Source organism: Apodemus sylvaticus, chromosome 13 (assembly GCF_947179515.1).
Source record: "Apodemus sylvaticus chromosome 13, mApoSyl1.1, whole genome shotgun sequence".
NCBI lineage: Eukaryota > Metazoa > Chordata > Mammalia > Rodentia > Muridae > Apodemus > Apodemus sylvaticus.
The window spans coordinates 22,045,170-22,064,073 of NC_067484.1; the positions used below are offsets into that span (position 1 = coordinate 22,045,170).

Consider the following 18,904-nt stretch of genomic DNA (forward strand, 5'->3'; position numbering starts at 1 on the left):
AGGCATTATTAATAAATGGTGAGTCAAGTAAACTACTATACTGGATTACAAAAGCCAAGAACTGCGCCCAGAGAAAAAATTAGCATTTGAAAAAGCAAAATGTTACTCAAAAAGTTCTGTGTGGGATAATGATAGCAATGAATATTTCCAAAAAAAAAAAAAAAAAAAGGAAAATATGCACTCAGGAGTTGGTGAGGTGGCTCAGTGGATAGAGATGCCACTAAGCCTGACGGCCTGAGAACATCCCTGGAACCCCCGTGGTGGAGAGAGAGAACTGAGTCCTGCAAGCCGTCCTGACCTCCACACGCACATGCACACACACACAGAGACACAAAGACACACACACACACAAACAAAATAAATAAAAGGAAAAAAGGAAGACAACCTGAAATAAAATCTCTAGAGATGTGTAACAACTGGCAGTGATAGACAGGGGTGGAGCAAAAAGAGGGGAGCTGAGCACACTTGCAACCCTGAAGACGAGCGAGCGAGCGAGAGGCACTGCCTGCAGAGCCCGGCATCAGATGGCCCAACTGCTTCGTAGAAACTCCCATCGCTGTTCAGCCATCACTCCAGCCCCCAACACTGACAACTCTCTACTACCAATTAATAATAATAACAATAACAGCAGTGGGAGGAAGAGGTGGCTCAGTGGCTAAGAGCACTTGTTCCTGCAGAGGAACTCGGTTCAATTCCCTGCACTAACATGGTAGCCCCACAGTTTCAGGGGACAGGACACCCTCTTCTGATCTTTGCAGGCACTAGGTATATGTGAGATGCACGGATATACCTGCAAGCAAAACACTCAGAGGCATGAAATGAATAACTCTAAAAAGAAATTCTGAGAATAAAATAATAAAAGTTCTTTATTTATTTTTTTCTTTTTAGAAGATAGAGTCTCAGTATGCCAGAACTAATTTGACTGGCTTTAAACTTATGGTAATCCTCCTACCTCAGCCTCCTGAGTCCTATACTACAAGCATGCACCTGCACCAGCATGCCTAGCTTTAAAAAAAACAAGTATCCTAAAGACAGGGTCTCAGGGCTGGAGTGGGTAAGAGCACTGACTGTTCTTCTGAAGGTCATGAGTTCAAATCCCAGCACCCACATGGTGGCTCACAACCATCCATAATGAGATCTGACACCCTCTTCTCGAGTGTCTGAAAACAGCTATAGTGTACTTACATATAATAAATAAGTAAATCTTTAAAAAAAAAAAAAAAGACAGGGTCTCACATAGACCAAGCTGGCCTTAAACTTGCTATGTAGCCAGATATTATAGTATCTTTCAATTTATCTTTCAAACCCTAAAATATTTATAATTTGGTTCTTTCTTCAAAATACCTACCTACCTTGGCCTAAAAAAAAATTAAAGCAAAGAATGCTTAATTAATTTCCCTAAAATTGCAGAACCATAGGTATCAAGGCAGATGTCAACCCCAAGCAGGTAAAATGCAAACACAGGCTGGAGAGATGGCTCAGTGATTAGAGCACGGACTGCTCTTCCAGAGGTCCTGGTTCAATTCCCAACACCCACATAGTGGCTCACAACCATCCATAATAGGATCTGATGCCCTCTTCTGGCGAGTCTGAAGACAGCTACAGTGTACTCATATATGTAAAATAAATAAATCTTTTTTAAACAATGCAAACACACTGGTTCATGAACCAAGAACAGGACAGCATCAAAAATGAAAACATTCAAGTCTGGGGGGATGGTTCAGCCCATAAGGTGCTTGCCACAGGGGAGGGAGGACCTGGGGTCCAACTCCTGGTACCTGTGTGAGAAGCCAGGGCAAGGATGAGCACTTTCTTTATGACAGGGTTTCCCTGGCTGATCTGGAACTCACTCTGTAGACTAGGCTGGCCTTGAACTCAGAAATCCACCTGCCTCTGCCTCCCAAGTTCTGGGAAAGGCACGCGCCACCCACCACTGCCAGGCTGAGTGAGTGTTTTCTAACACCAGTGTTCGGGAGACAGACAGGTGGCCATACACAGTGTGCATGGGCAAACACAGGCATATGCGGGCAGAGGAGTAACCAAAGAATAAAAAAGGACCCGAACATTAAAAACAGAATAAAAAGCTGGGTTTTGATCCCAGCACCTCAGGGCAGAGGCAGGTGGATCTCTAAAAGTTTGAGGCTCCTCAGAGATACTTAATGCAGGCCAGCCAGGAATACATACTAAGTTTTTATCTCAAAAAAATCAAAGTAAAATAAGAAAAGAGAGTGGGGGGTGGGGGGAGAGATCAACAGTAGCCGAACAGTGGTGGACCATGCCTTTAATCCCAGCACTTGGGAGGCAGGGATCTCTGTGAGTTCAAGGCCAGTCTGGTCTACAAAGCAGGTTCCAGAATAGCCAGGACTATACAGAGAAAACCTGTCTGGACAAACAACAAAACAAAACAAAATTCAACAGTAAAGAGAAAAGATAAAGTCAATGAAATTCCATAACCAAGAAAGCAAGCAATGGAAAATAGAAGGCAAATAACAAACACAAAGAACCTGGAAGGTCAGAAGTCAAACTAGAGGCTTAGAGGTTTCTAACTTTCTAAGAAATAGGACGTTATTATATGACCATCACACTAAAAAGCACTAAGATTGTTGTTACCTTCTGCAATGTTAACCACCATGAAGACTGTGAAATAAAGAGACAGAAAGGAAAACAAACTTTAGAACTAAAGCAGCAACAGCTAGCGTACCATGTGACGGCGGTCCCAGGCCTGATCTCACGGGTCTTTCCAAGGATTTATAAGTAAGTTTATGAAAATAAGCAAACTGGAGCACCGTGGCTGAAGGGAACTGTTTGCCAGTGCACATCGTCTGATGATCATGTAAACACTAAACTAAGCAAGGAAGACTAGAAGAGAGCCTCCTCTGACCTCTACTGCAGCAAAGTCACAGGTGTGCTCAAAAGTCACCAAATCAGAGAAATGTCATTTTTAATCATTTATCTTCTAGTTAGTATTAATTTGTTTTTAAATGTTTTCAAATTATTATTACTGTGTGTCTTAGTTAGGGTTTTACTGCTGTGAATAGACACCATGACCAAGGCAAGTCTTATAAAGGACAACATTTAATTGGGGCTGGCTTACAGGTTCAAAGATTTATCAAGGTGGGAGCATAGCAGTGTTTGGGCAGGCATGATGCAGGAGTCGAGAGTTCTATATCTTCATCCGAAGGCTGCTAGCAGAAGACTGACTTCCAGGCAGCTAGGATGAGGGTCTTAAAGCCTACACCAGGGCTAAAGAGATGGCTCAGTGGTTAAGAGCACTGCTCTTCCAGAGGTCTTGAGTTCAATTCCCAGCAACTACATGGTGGCTCACAACCATCTGTAATGGGATCTGACGCCCTCTTGTGGTGTGTATAAAGATAGAGATGTACTCACATTAAATAAATAAATAAATAAATAAATACTAAAAATAAATAAATCTTTAAAGCCCACACCCACAGTGACACACCTACTCCAACAGGGCCACACCTTCTAATAGTGCCACTCCCTGGGCCAAGCAAATACAAACCATCACATGTGTGTACAGTGTTGTCTGTGTGTGAAGAGAGAAAGGGGGAGCACACATGTAAACACGCACATGGGGGGTCAGCAGGCTTACACAAGAAGCACTGCTACCTGCTAGGCAATCTCACCGGCCCAGTTTAGTATTATTTTTCTAACAAGACATAAGTATTAATTAGAAAAAATTAACTTTGAAATAAATTGGAGAAAAATATATTCACTATTTCAGAATCACAGATCCAAATAAGCAACTCAAATACAAAAAACAAAAACAAAAACAAAAACAAAAAAAAACAAAAGCATTAACAGTACATGGCTGGAAAGCCATTTGGTACAAGCTCCATCACAAGTGTTCAACAAATATCTGAGAGCCCACGACGTGGCTAGCTATATACCAATGACCAAGATTAAAACTGTCAAGAATAGAATATTATGGGCTGGAGAGGTGGAGCACTGAAGAACATTTGCTGCTTTTCAGGGGACCTGTGTCCAGTTCCCTGCACCCATGTGGCAGCTCGTAACTCTCTGTAACTCAGTTCCAGGGGATCTGACACCCTCTTCTAGCCTTCCTGAGCACTGTATATATACATGGCAGACACACATTTATGCAGGAAAATATTCATACACATAAAGATAGATATTCTTTTTCAAAGAAACTGATTTGAAAAACTGGTATATATTTAATTTAGTAAAACAATCAGATAAATCACAAGAAACTAATTATAAAGACTAACACACTGGTATATGCTAACTGTAATCCCAGCAAGCCAGAGCCTGAGGCAGGATTAGCACTTCCAAATCCTTTCTCAAAAGAAAATAAATTATAATGTGGAAAGAATTTGAAATAGTTTTCATCTGCTTTTCATCACTGTATCAAAATATCTTCGATAATTAGCTTAATAAGAAAAATCTATTTTGGCTCGGGTTTTAGAGGTGGATACCTTCCTGTATCCACCTCTGTCATGATGGCATCTCGTGGCAGGAACATGCGGCGGACAAGGCAAAGGTGTTCGCATCACAACACAGGGACAAAGAAGATGGAGGGCCAGCTCCCATAACCACCCTCACGAGCATACCTCAGTGACCTACAGATCTCCCACAAGGCTCCAGATCTCAGTGGTTCCACACATTCCCAATAATGCCACCCCGAAGACAAAGCCTCTAGCATGTGAGTCTTGGTGGGACACTCAAGATCCAACCATAACTGACCCCTGGGGAAAACAGCCCCAAGGTCACCCCATGAAACACAAAGCTTAAACGGTAGAGGTGGTTGGCTGGGTTAGGTGAGCAGGTTCAGAAACCTCCAAGCCAGAAGAGCAGCGTCTGGTAAATCCTAAGGAGGAAAACCAGGTGGAACTAGGCGTGGGGCCACATGCTCTGATTCCAGCACTGTGGGAGGCAGAGGCAGACGAATCTCTGAGAGTTCCAGGACAGCCAGGGAGGGCTACATAGAGAGACCCTGTGGGACAGTATAGGACCAAACAGAGTTCGTGGAGGCTAGTGGGGGAGGGAATCAAAGTGGAAGCCTTAAAAAGCCAAAGCAACTGGCTTTAATCCCAGCACTCTGCTACTGCTGATGCTTGCTGTGTAAAGCACTGGTATCAGCTTACACTCTTGGGGTTTTTTTTGTTTTTTTTTTTCTGGGAGACAGGATCTTTCTATGTAGCCCTGGCTGTCCTGGAACTCGAGGTATAGACTAGGCTAGCTTTGAACTCAGAGATCTGCCTGCCTCAACTTCTGGGGGAATTAATACATTTGCTACCACACCCAAACAGATCATGCTTTCTTACCCCAAACATTATAACCATGTAATTCATGTATCCCCGCCAGTTCTAGATCAGTGAACTAGATCAGAACTCTACTCTTACATATTGATGAATCGATTCCAGAACTCTCTGAGGAGTGCCAGGTTCATTTATCTGATTGTTAGCTGGTGTCCCAAAACACCTCAAACTCAACACCCCAATTCTGACATGAAGAGATATATTTCTTCTGTCTACATTCACACCACCTAGACAGGTTTCTCTATACAGGCACATGAATGATTAGACAGACATATAAATGACTGATTATAGATTGGTTGACTGATCTTAAAGGTGTCTCCATTTTACTCTCTGGGCAACTAAAGTAAATGGTAGTCCCATTTTGCAGATAAGAAAATCTAAAGTCAAAAGGATTGAATATCTAGTTGTGGTTGGCCCACACCTGAAATCCCAGCACTCAGGAGGCTGAGGCAGGAGGATCTCCTAGAGTTTGAGGTTAATCTTCTAGACTGCATCATGAGTTCAAGACCAGCTAAATCTACAAATTAAGACCCTGTCTCAGGGGGTAAGTGGTTAATAACACCCCAAAGCAAATACATGGCAGAACTGGGGTTGTAAGTGTGGAGATTAGCCTGGAGGCTCACAAAGCAAGGCAGAAAGTGCCAACTGCCCAAGGCCACCCCAGCTCCCGCCCTAACTAGACATATTCTTATCTAAATAACTGATACATTTTTGTTTCCTATTAAGTAGGCAGTCACTTCTAGGCACTTCCTTCCCCTCCCTGCAGCTTGGATATTTTAGCTACAACTCTGGAAGTCCTCTAGGACCTAAAGATCAAGGCCCATCCCTAGGGATAATGGGAAAACACTAGGCCCATGACAATGACCTGCTATACCTCCTACTGTGGGCCTCTGAACTTTCATCAAGTGAGAGGCACAGTAGTGGGAGCTACTATGTGTCAAGTCTGCAACTAAAACCTAATCCCAAAAGATATAGAAGTCAGCTGGCCAGGGTTCTCCTTTAATTCCAGCACACAATTTTAGTTCCAGCATTTGGGAAGCAGAGGCAGGAGAATTTTTTGAGTTGAAGGCCAAGCTGGTCTACAAAGCCAAATCCAGACCAGGCAGGGCTACTGAATAAGACTGTCTCAAAAAATCGTTTTTTCCCCTGAAGACTTCAAAATACAAAAGGAAGAAAAAGAATAAGCCTTTTGGTAAAGAAAACACACACACACACACACACACACACACACACACACACGCGCAGGCGCGCGCGCGCGCGCAATCAGTTTAGTTTTGATATAAATAATATAACAATAATATATAAACTATTTACCAGCACAACATTAAGTTGAGAAAATTTAGCCCTGCTTTAAAAATAAAGAATTACTGGGAAAAGTGAGCTTGAAGACAGGAGCAGCTAGTCACAACTGCCACTGCCTCACTGTTAAAAGCCCCTAAGAGGCGGCATCCTCAGGAGCCAGTGCCTCACAACCGCCCATGGCAGGGCGACTTCCTCAGCTCTTTAGCAATGTGGAGCAGGGCAGCACACTGGGACTGCCACAAAGCCTTTCCACCTCTGTCCCAGGAAGGAAAGGAGCATCTGCCACCCTGTCGGTCACTCTGCACCCTGTCAGTCACTCTGCCTTCTGGCCCACAGCGCTCACCCATATACAGCTGAGTCATAGTGCTTGACAGGGCACTTCAAGTCCAAATACCCGGCCACTCAGCCTGCCTGCAAATAGTCCCTTTGCGAGCACCTTCTTTTCCTGCTGAATGAGGCGTGTCCCAGAGAGTCCTAGTCTTCTCACCTCATACATGAGAACAAGCACCACCCCAGAGAAAGAGAGTGTGCACGCACATGTGTCTGAGTATGTAAATGTGTATGACGTGTGCAGGTATGGATTCTGATTATAAGCATCTAACATTTTAAAATTATGATGAACAGCCTTGGCTATGTAGTCAGACCCCGTTAAGGAAAGGTGGGGGGGGGGGGTTGTCACATGGCGTTGGATTGCTTTCTGATTACTCACTTTGAGAGCTCTCATTTACCACAGTGGCACTGCAAGTACCACAGGTACCACTCAGCGCTTGCTTACGGTCACCGAAAAGTCAAAGGCCAGAGCTTTCTGCTCTGACTAGCCCAGCATCTGCATCCCTGACTTAAAGATTGTTACATTTGTACCAAAGCATGTTTGTGATAGGCAGAATACCGGGCTCCAAAGCCACCACATGTCATCTGCGTAACTCAAGATTATGCTACAGCCATAAAATCCAGGCATGGCTGCTTGAACCTCTAATGCAGTACTTGGGAGGCTGTGGCACAAAAGTTTTTTTAGAGAAGTTCAAGGGAAGTGGGGAGACTTCAAAGATGTGATTGAATTAAGGACAAAGAAAGTGGGAGCTGGGGGGATGCTCCACCAGGGAAGTATTTGCCAAACAAACATGAACTGACCTCAGATGACCAGCGCCCAAGTAAGAATTAACAACAACAACAATAATAATAATAATTTAAAAAATAAGCAACACTATATGAGATTATCCTGGATTATTGTATGATATTGATTCAATCATGTGTATCCTTAGGAGCAGGAAATACCTTTAACCCCAGCACTCAGTAGGCAGAGGCACAAGGATTTCTGAGACTGCGGCCAGGCTGGTCTACAGAGTGAGTTAGTTCCTGGACAGCCAGGGCTATACAGAGAAACCCTGTCTCAAAACTCCAAAAAGGAGGAGGAGCAGAAGGAGGAGGAAGAGGAAGAAGAGGAAGAGAGGGAACCAACAATAACAAAAGACAGAGTTAGCTGTGACACTGTTTTGTTGGTTCGCACAGAATGAGCCACACTCATTTGTACAGTGAACTGAAGGTCAGCAGGAGTTACTGGAAAAGCCAGAGCCGCTATATGCTTGATCTTCAAGGGAATAAAATATGGTTTATTCTAAAGCCATTCTAAGTGACCAATGCCTGGGGTTACAGACTCAGATTATCCCAAATTCCATGTTCCAACATAGAGGGAAACTCTGTGTTTCATCAAGTGAGACACAGATGCATTTGTACTGCACAGTCCGCTTTACCAAATGGATCCGAGGAGAGCAGCGCTCCCCTGCAGTGCACTCAAACTATTCTTCCACAAAGATAAATAAAATCTTAAAGGATGCCGACTTTTAAGACCAAGTCCTTCTAGATATTGATGACATTGAGAAGCTAGTATTATTGTAAGTATGCTGGTGGTATTGTACAGGTATTAAAGGAAGAGCAATGGACATCAACCTCCTGCGGGTATTACTGAAAGGCTACACTTAACCATTACTTTAAGATAATTATGCGGAAGAATGGGCGTGAATAGGAAGGCAGATAGAACTAAACTGGCATCGTTGGAGCTCATAATGGTACATGAGAATGCATTATCTTAGTTCAATATTTGTTCTTCTTTTATTTCCTCACGATGCTGAGGGTCACAACCAGAACCTTGTGCATGCCAGGCAAGGCTTCCACTACTGAGTTATACCTCCGCTGGTTTTCAACCTGTGGGTCGGGACCCCTTTAGGGTCAAACGACCCTTTCCCAAGGGTCACCTAAGACCATCAGGCAAAACAAATTTACATTACAATTCATAACAGTAGCAAAATCACAGTTATGAAACAGCAATGAAAACAATTTTATGGTTGGGAGGTCTCTACGACACGAAAAACTGTATTAAAGGGTGGCAGCACTAGGGAGGTTGAGAACTCCAGCCTGTCTGAAACTTTCCACAAAGCAACAACACCTTAACAAACCAAATACAGACTGCTTAATATACATACTCTAACACTTTGTTTGTTTGTTTATTTTTGGTTTTTTTGAGACAGGGTTTCTCTGTGTAGCCCTGACTGTCCTGGAACTCACTCTGTAGACCAGGTTGGCCTCAAACTCAGAAATCCACCTGCCTTTGCCTCCCAAGTGTTGGGTTTAAAGGCGTGTGCCACCACTGCCCAGCTTTTGTTTTGTTTATTAAGATAAGGTTTCTCGGTATAGCTCTGTCTGGCCTGGAACTCACTCTACAGATCAAGCTGGCCTTGAACTCACAGCTACTTACTAACTTTGGGAGCTCAGCCAAGCACCCCAACCTCTAAAAGGCCGGATCTTCATTTTCTAGATGGGGATATTTACCCCTTGTCCAGTTTCTTTGAGTTGCCAAGAAGATTATCTAAAAACTCCAGAGCAGGAGAGTCGTTCTAGAAACCCATGAACTTCAATTCATCCCCTGCTGCAACCATTCACCTACTTCTACAAACTGCCTTCCACGACTGAGCCCTCAACTCAGGCACAAGCACCTGGTTGTAGGAAGCCTACACTGCTCCTCACCAACTCCACTCCCGTTTCCTCATCTTCTTGCCCCAAACCTCCTCTCTAGACCTTCAAGGATTCCACTTCCTCTATCCCCAGTCAGGGTAGGGCTTTGCTAGCCCTGTCACAATCATCCTCCGCTGTGGTCCAGTACTTTCGTCCACCTGCTTTATGGCTCTACTTCCCTCATGCCCAATGTGGCCCTTTGCATCCTTCAGCTAACACCCAATGACTCAAGCAAATCCACCAAGGCAAAAAAATAGACCAATGGTTGCAGGACGTAAAGGAGGGAGTAGGAGCGGTTGCAAATGGGTACAGATCTCTTTCGAGGAGATAAAAATGTTGAGGGATTGCTGTAAGGAGGCACGATCATGTGAACAGACTAAAAGCTAGTGAGCTGTACTTCAGGGGTTCTTGTATTTTTACAGTATAGAATGATATCGCAATAAAAGCGTGTGTCAGACCTCAACACACTACGGATCGCCCTGCCCATCACACGCCCATTTGTCCAGCCAACCTCGGCTGTCCGGAGTGTCCGGAAGCTCCAGCCGTTCCGGCAACCCCTAGGTCTCGGCGGGCTGGCCAGGGGTCCGGTTCACTTGGTTCTGCACTCCCGGGCGCCGAGGGGGCGGGCGGATGAGGCCCGCCGAGCTCTGCACCGCTCCGGGCGGCCCAACCTTCCGAGACCGCAGCCCTCCGGCGCGCGGCCGGTCACCTCCGGCTCAGACCCCGCGGGGCGGTGCCGTGCCGGGGGAAGCCCACCTGTGTCAGCGGCGCGGACTCCGCTTCCAGCCGCGGCGGGCAGGCAGCAAGGGAGCGGGAGTGCGGGCGCACAGGGGCCCGGGTATGCACGCTGGCTTAGGCCTCCATGGTTCCGTAGGTCAGCGGCTGCAGCTCCGGCTCCGACCGCGCTTTGGCCCCAGAGGCTGTCGGTGCGGCGACGCAGGAGCTGGGGTGAGAAGAGGGAAGCGACGGAGGACGCGGCTGGGGACCGAACGGCTAAGCGCGCGCCAGCAGCGGGCGGTCCCGTGGCACGCTGAGCGCGTGTACTTCTGGGAAATGTAGTCCTTCCGGCGTTCCATCCTCTCTAGCGTCTCCCGGGCAACCACGTAGCCACGTGGCAAAGTGCAGAAACCAAAAACTCTAGGCTCCTGGGACTTGACTGAGAGCGCCTGTACTGTTGACTTAATTGAGATTAAAGGGCCAGTTAATTCCTGCTGGATAATCACACCAATGTCAAACAAATCTTTTGTGGACTTTGTCAAATTAAAAAATAAAATATTTTTAACAGAAAAATCTAGACATTTCAGCAATATAATCAGGATGAGTTGCACCAGAATGAAAATCAGTACTGTGTAGCATCAAAATACGGTATTTACCTGAGAAGCTAAAGGAGGACTGTTCAGAGTTCAAGGTCAGTATGGGCTGCATAATGAATCAGAAGCCAGCCACAGCCTCATAGCAAGACCCAATCTCAAAACAAAAACCTATGGAATTTGAGCCTGTAATCTAGGTACCCAAAAGGCCATTCTGCTACAAAGGGAGAATTTGAAGTCAAATGAACTGAGATCACCAAATTAATACCCTTGAGTATTTACCATTCCTCATCTAAAATACTTACAAATTGCAGCCATTATGCTAATAACCATTCACATTATGGACTGTTTCCTGTGTGCTATATGATACTGTATTTATTTTTCCAAATAACCCTATGAAACAGCGATCACTATTACCTTTATTATATAATCACCATGTGCCAATGTCCTCTGCAAAGTGCTGTATAAATATCAGACTTACTTTTACATTAATTGGAGAGAGTGTGTGCGTGCACAGTACAAGTAAGGAGAATGAAGGACAACTCACTCATGGACGCTGCTTTTCTCCTTCTACCCATATGGATCCTGTGATGGCCTCGGCTCACTGGGACTGATGGCAAGCACCCTTTCCCATTGAGCCATTCGACCAGCATAGACATTTTCTTTTCCTGTATCAATCGCCAGTAAATTCACTGAGCTTGCAGCGGAACAACGAAGCATACTAAAATACAAGGTGCCTGGGGAGCTGGCTAAAAATAGGAAGGCACTTTACAAGGGCCAGCCTCTGAAAGGGATGGTACAGATGCCTGCTTATGCAAAAACATGTTTGTGAAGGTAGACATCATGATTGACACCTGTAAGCCTAACAATTGGGAAGTGGAGTGTGTTGGTTTGTATATGCTTGGCCCAGGGAGTGGCACTATAAAGAGGTGTGGCCTTGTTGGAGTTGATGCGTCACTGTGGAGATGGGCTTAAACCCCTTCAGCCTAGCTGTCTTCCATGAGCAGCCTTCAGATGAAGATGGAGAACTCTCAGCTCCTCCTGCACCATGCCTGCCTGGGTGCTGCCATGTTCCCACACTTGATGATAATAAACTGAGCCTCTGAACCTGTAAGCAAGCCTCAATTAAATGTTGTCCTTATTAGAGTTGCCGTGGTCATGGTGTCTGTTCACAGTAGTAAATCCCTAAGACATGGAGTCAGAAAAATTCAACAAGGGGCTGGAGAGATGGCTCAGGGGTTAAGAAGGCTGGCTGCTCTTCCAGGGGTCCTGAGCAACCACTGGGAGGCACATAACCTTCTCTAATCAGGTCTGTTGCCTTCTTCTGGCCTGCAGGCATACATGCAGGCAGTATACTGTATTCAGAATAAATAAATAAATCAAAAAAAAAAAAACTAGAGAGAGAGAGAGAGAGAGAGAGAGAGAGAGAGAGAGAGAGAAGAATTCAAGGTCATCCTTGACTACGTAGCAAGTTCAAGGCCAGCCTGAACTACATGGCACCTTGTCTTAAAATACCAAAACCAGGGGTGGGGTGCTGTCTCAGTGATAAAGTGTGTGATGGTTTGCATATGCTTGGGCCAAGGTGTGGCACTATTAGAAGGTGTGGCATTGTTGGAGTAGGTGTGTCGCAGTGGGCGTGGGCTTTAATACTCCAGTCCCAACTGCCTAAAAGTCAGTATTCTGCTAGTAGCCTTCAGATGACAATGTAGAATTCTTGGTTCCTTCTTCACCATGCCTGCCTGGATGCTGCCATGTTCCCACCTTGATGATAATGGACTGATCCTCTGAACCTGTAAGCCAGCCCCAATTAAATGGTCATGGTGTCTGATCACAGCAATAAAATCCAAATGAGACAAAATGCTAGTATGTGTGAGTACCCAAGCTGGAATCCCAGAACTCAAGTAAAGCTGTGTACAGCAGCACATGTCTGCAGTCACAGTGCTTATAGGGTGAGGTGGGGTTGGGAATGGATATATAGAATCTCTGGAAGCACTTTCACTAGCTAACACGGAACACACAATAGAAAACTAGAGGCCTTGTCTCAAAATCTCAAACAAAATGGAAGGCAAAGACTTCTGAGGTTGTCCTCTTATCTCTACACGCCATACCATGCATTAACCTGAGATCACACACACAAACACATGCTCACACACCATACACTCAAACATAAAGATCAGAGAGAGGTGGGGAGATATGGTGGCTTCTAACTTTTTCCTTATCCAGCCAGGATGCAAAGAGAGAGGATTCCATCTGTGTGTCCAGACAGGTGGTGGTGCTTCATACCTTTAATCCCAGTGTGCAGGAAGCAGAGGAAGGCAGAGATCTCTGAGTTCGAGGCTAGCCTGGTCTACAGGATAGTCAGAGCTACACAGAGAAACTCTGTCTCAAAAAAGAAAAGGAGAGAGAGAGAGAGAGAGAGAGAGAGAGAGAGAGAGAGAATAAAAAAAGAGAAACAGTGTGCCCTTTGACTTTTGGAATGGTGCCACCCACATTCACATCGAGTCTTCAGTTAATCTCCAGGTAATCTGAGGCTCAGTTAATCCTCTCCAGAAACACAGGGGCATGTCTCAATCTTCTAGGTGATTCTGAGTCAAGCCAAATAAGCAGAGATAATAAACAAACAAGAATTGGTTGCATTGTGCTCTCGACTTGGTCCTGACTTTGTGACACTTAAGGACTAGTAGAGTTGCAGGCTTCACACACACACACACACACACACACACACACACACTACTCAATTACCATGAAGGAAAAGAACAGCTGGCATAGCTTAAGTCCAGCCCCAGAGGAATAGCTTTTGAACAAATTGATTTTGAAAATTAACTAGTTGAAATTTGCAGATTCCCCAGCATCTACAGAGTGGAATTTGCATCTGCAGATATAAAAATACATTCCCTCTGGTATTAAAGCAAAATTCATTGGAACCAACGCAAAGCTACTCCAAAAGCAATGGTGAATACCACGGCAGCCTTTCAGGAAAAATTCCCAAAGTCATGGAATCACCTTGACTTTGAACTCATGGGAATGTTTACCACATTTACCTGGCTGACACTCTGCTGACACCACAATTTATGTGAGGGTTATGCTTTTCCCTGTGTCATAATGTCTGTGACAGCTGTCATGGATTTTTTTTTAATTTATTGAAGTTTAACTTGTGAGTTCAGTCCTGTATTTGGTCCTGGAGAGAGCATGCATTTAAAGAAAATATCGTGCTTTTGTGTCTGTTACGACTCACTACATAGCTCAAGTCTCCCATGTCCTATCTGGTTGTTCTGTCCATGGTAGATTATGAGGTTTGTTGACTTGTGGCGCTGGAGACCAAATTCAGCACGAGCTGGGCAAATGCTGCCCCTCTGGGCTGCATCCTCAGCTCCTGGATGACGGGGTGAAGATAGGCTCTACTGCCTCTAGCTCTTACGGCAGGACATTGGTCTGTGCTCTGGTTCTGTTGGTTGGTATTTGCTTCAGATACATTGATGGTCTATTATTAGATACAATCAAAGTAATTTTCTTGTAATATCCATTGATCTTCAAAACAAAGATTTTCTTTTGGAGGCAGAGGTAGCAGAATTGAGAGTTCAGAGCCAACTGTGGTTAGTGGCAAACAATTGGTTTTGGGGTTTTTTTTTGGGGGGGGGTGTTGTTTGTTTTGTTTTGTTTTTGTTTTTTCGAGAAAGGGTTTCTCTGTGTAGCCCTGGCTGTCCTGGAATTCACTTTGTAGACAAGGCCAGGCTGGCCTCACAGTCAGAAATCTGCCCGCCTCTGCCTCCCAAGTGCTGGGATTAAAGGTGTGTGCCACCACTGCCCGGTCTTTGCAGTCCTATTCCTTGCTCAAAAATGAGTGCATCTAAGTTTTTGTTGTGTGAGCAACACCCAGCTGTCCTTCTTTTCTTCCCTATTGCTGTGTCAGGATACTCTGACAACAACTTAGAGCAAACTAGGAATGCTCTAAAGTAGCAGCTGCTGGCCGCACATCTGGTGGAGCACATCTGTAAACCTAGCTTGCTTGTGCAAATGTGCAATGCTCTGGTGCAATCCTGAAGCCTGCAAAAGCGAAACAAACAAACAAACTCATTAAGCTGGACATCACTTTAAAATGTCCAACTCTATTGATTCAAATAATGGTCATGAGGACATTTCAGAATAGGCACCTTATGGTTCCAATGTATGTATCCCACCAAAACTTGCCTATTAGAACTTAAATCTCAGGGTGATGATGGTATTTAGGGTAGATGCCTTCCAGAGATGACAGGGTGGACCTCTAACACTGGATACAAATAAATTATCTAGTAAGATATGAAAAAAAGAGAACTGCTTGTGGTACAGAGTGATCAGATTTAGTTATTTGTGACCTTGAGCTAATATAGGTAAAAATCTATTTCAATCACATTAGATCATGCTTTTTTTTTAAATTACCTATTTTTGATTCTTTGTGGATTTCACATCTTGCACCCCAATCCCAATCATCTCCTCATCTGTTCACATCTGCCCTTTACCCTTGCAACCTTCCTGAAGCAGCAGTGTGCCCCAGCGTGTCTCAGGTATATCCTTTAGTCCACACTCCTTTACTTGCAGATGCTCACTGGGGTGAGTCATCGCGTTGGGTCAAGGCTCTGACTTCTGCTCTGCTATCAAGCCTCTGCTGTACAATCAACCCTGCTCCACTAGGAATCCTCACTGTTGTGGCCCTGTGGCATGGAGCTCCTGCTGCTTGGATCTGCAGGGCTGGCCCCTTCCCGTGCTCCAGCAGTGGTTCACCATTGGGGCAGATGCAGGCTCACTCAAAGCCTGTGACCTGGACCTGGGCGCTAAGCTAGTCGGCTTACCAGCTCTCCACGCTCACACTGCCAGGGCGAATTCTCAGCACAGCCCCAGCTAGCTCCTCCGATGCCAGGGCCAGGGGCAGCTCTCTGACTCTCATGCCCTTGGGGCAGCTCACCTCTAAACCCAGCAAACAGAGCCAAATCTACTGTGCTGCCCAGGCAAGGTGTAGGGCCCATTCTCCTGTGCTGCAGCCAGTAAGGGGCAGAGCCAGTTTCCCAGCTCCTGAGCAGGCTTTTATCTTAAATTTTAACTTCATTTTTATTTTCTATATAGATGTTTTGCCTACATGTATGTCTGCACACTACTTGCATGTCTGGTCACCTGAGAAGACCAGAAAAAGGCATCAGGTCCCCTGGAACTGGAGTTACAGACAGTTATGACCCACCACTAGATGCTAGGACTTATACCTAGGTCTCTGGAAGAATAGCCAGTGCCCTTCCGTGCTAAGACATCTCTCCTGTCACGTTCTTTTACAGGATGTAATTATTTAATGTCTCTGCAAGTCTAATTAGGCAAAAATGAACTTCCCAGAAGCTAACAGCATGAACTGCTGGCCTTATGACTTATCTGTATTTTTCTATGGTTTTTGTACATTTTGTGTGTGGCACAGTTGGTTGTGGGTGGCTTCCTGGAGGACACCTTACCCTAGAGTCACTAGGTATTCAACGAGGTCACTGAACAGTCCTTTTTAAGAACCAGTAAAATGTCACAGGAAGAGATGCCTGTAATTCGGTGCCTTAGCGTCTTAGCATTTCTGATTGCATTACAGTTGTTTCTACTCCCACATCTTTAGTGGTGTCTTACAAGGCACCCTGGGAGGATGGTGACGTAAAGACAGCAGCCTGTGACAGACAGCAGCCTGTGACAGACAGCTAACACCCCAAAGGAGCTAGGCCAAGGTCACCAGGATCAGAAGCCCTGGGAGGACCTCACAAAGCACCCAGATGAGATAGGTTCTGCAGAGAAGTAGGGGAGGGATCACTATTAACTGGCACCATGCTGTGGGAGTTACACTGCAGCTGAAGCCAGCAAACAAGAACCTACTCAAGCAAGCAGCAGCACTGCAAGCAGCCTGCAGCGACCACCTGAACTGAAACATTTTAACAAGTTTGATTGACCCTCCTGCGACTTTGGTGGGCTCTCTGTTCCTCCCAACTCCTCTGCCAGCTCTGACCACCCTTTCCTGACTGGTTCTCCTGTTCAGGCAATTAGAAGCACCTGTGCCCAGCTGACACCTACTGGTACCCTATAAACCTGGACTTTGGAGGTCTGCAGAGGGCACCAGCAGTTAGGAGCTCTGAGTGCTCTCGACGAGTACTGGGGTTCAATTCCAAGCACCCACATGGTGACCCACAGGTGTCTGTAATTTCAGTTCCAGGGGATCCGACGTCCTTTTCAGGCCTCCTCAGGCAGCAGAGGCATGCAAGTGGCATGCAGACATACATTCAGGCAAAACCTCCATATATGTTAAACAAACAAACAAAAAAAAACGAAAAAATACTTATACCCTCACAACACTTGATCTTAAATTTTCAACAGTTCTGGTAGGTTCCCACTGTGGTTCTAATGTGCATTTTCTTGATGAAACATGTCATTAATATTTGTGGGCCCATTCTCTTCTTTCACGAAGTATATACTATCTCTGTAATTGCTTTCCTCACAACACCTGGCTTATATGCTGAGTGGCTCTTTTTCGTCAGTTTTGTTTAAAACAGGGTTGCACTCTGTAACCAGGGCGGCCTTGAACTCTCGGGCATGCTGCTGCCGAAAGATCCCAAGTGCTGAGATTATAGGCATGGAGCAACAGCCGTAGACTCCTTGTGTTTCAGAACTAAAAACTAGATTGCATTTGGAATCAGCTTAGCAAATGGGCACTGACAGGTGGAGACAGGTAACTCCTGAGAACCACAGTGTGTGGCTAAGTATAATAGATACTAGATGATTGCTAAGTATCTAGATGAAGCTAATAGCTGGATGATGCAAAGACCGACAACAGATGACAGATGATAAGTAGATGGTAAATAAGAAGATAAGTTGATGGTACAGGTTGTAAATGATAGACGGTGCTGGTCTGTCTCAGATTTCTGTATGTGGAGGAGTGTTTTGTCTGCATGTATGTACATCACATGCATCCCTGGTGCCAAAGGGGCTCTCAAGGTGCTTCAGAGTCACTGGGACTGGACTTACTGATGGTTGTGAGGCACCATGCGGGTACTGGGAACCTAACTTAGGTCTTTTGCAAAAGCAACAAACGTTCTGAGCCCTGAGGGTACTGCTGTCAGGAGCCAGCTGATGGAACTGAGCTCCAGGGCAGCCAGAACCGCAGAGACCTTGTTTCGAAACACCAATCTTCCCTCCTCCCCCAAAAGAAACACACAAACACACACACAAACCCTGCTGTGTAATAAAAACAATTGTGTGTGTATTTGATAGAAACATCCATTTTATTTATTTTTATTTATTTATTTATTTATTTTTGGTTTTTTGGATTTGGTTTTTTTTTCGAGACAGGGTTTCTTTGTGTAGCCCTGGCTGTCCTGGAACTCACTCTGTAGACCAGGCTGGCCTCGAACTCAGAAATCCGCCTGCCTCTGCCTCCCAGAGTGCTGGGATTACAGGTGTGCGCCACTACCATGAGGAATGGTGGCTCGTGCCTGTAACAGAAGCACTTGAGAGACAACTGGTAACATGAATTCCAGGCCAATCAGAGCTAAGTAATGAGACCCTATTTCAAAAGAACAAGAGGAGTGTGTGGGGTGTGGGTGGACGTGCAGGTACAATAGCACACACCTATAACCAGAGCCCTTGGGAGGTAGTGACAGGAGGACCAGAAGCTTAAGGCCATCCTCTGGTACACGTATGGCGCACATTGCTGTGGCTGGACCAGGGCTTCAGGTTAAACACTTTGTCACTGGGTTACATCTCCATCCCTTTTTGCATTTTAAAATTTTGACATAAGATATGCCTAAGTTAGACTCAAACTCATTCTGTAGCAAAAGCCAGGTGTGAACTTGGAATCCTTTTGCCTCAACCCCAGGGAGCTGGGATCACAGGCTTCAGGTACAGGACTGGCTTTTCCCAAGAGCAGACAGGCCCTCAGCTGCTTTAGACAAAATCAGGCAGGCTATTGCTGTGGAAGTCACTCACTGTGGTGCTGACTTC

General features: G+C 45.3%; 1 protein-coding gene across 3 annotated transcripts in view; it reads right to left on the reverse strand.

The window, feature by feature from the left end:
- Window positions 1-10,625, reverse strand: part of Dym (dymeclin) — a 262,686-nt gene extending 252,061 nt beyond the window's left edge. For 2 of the 3 annotated variants that reach the window (XM_052155709.1, XM_052155710.1), the window contains exon 1: window positions 10,365-10,625. The gene's annotated coding sequence lies outside the window, so the exon portion shown is untranslated. The remainder of the gene's footprint in view (window positions 1-10,364) is intronic. The other variant, XM_052155711.1, reaches the window with a different exon arrangement.
- Window positions 10,626-18,904: the final 8,279 nt, after the last annotated feature.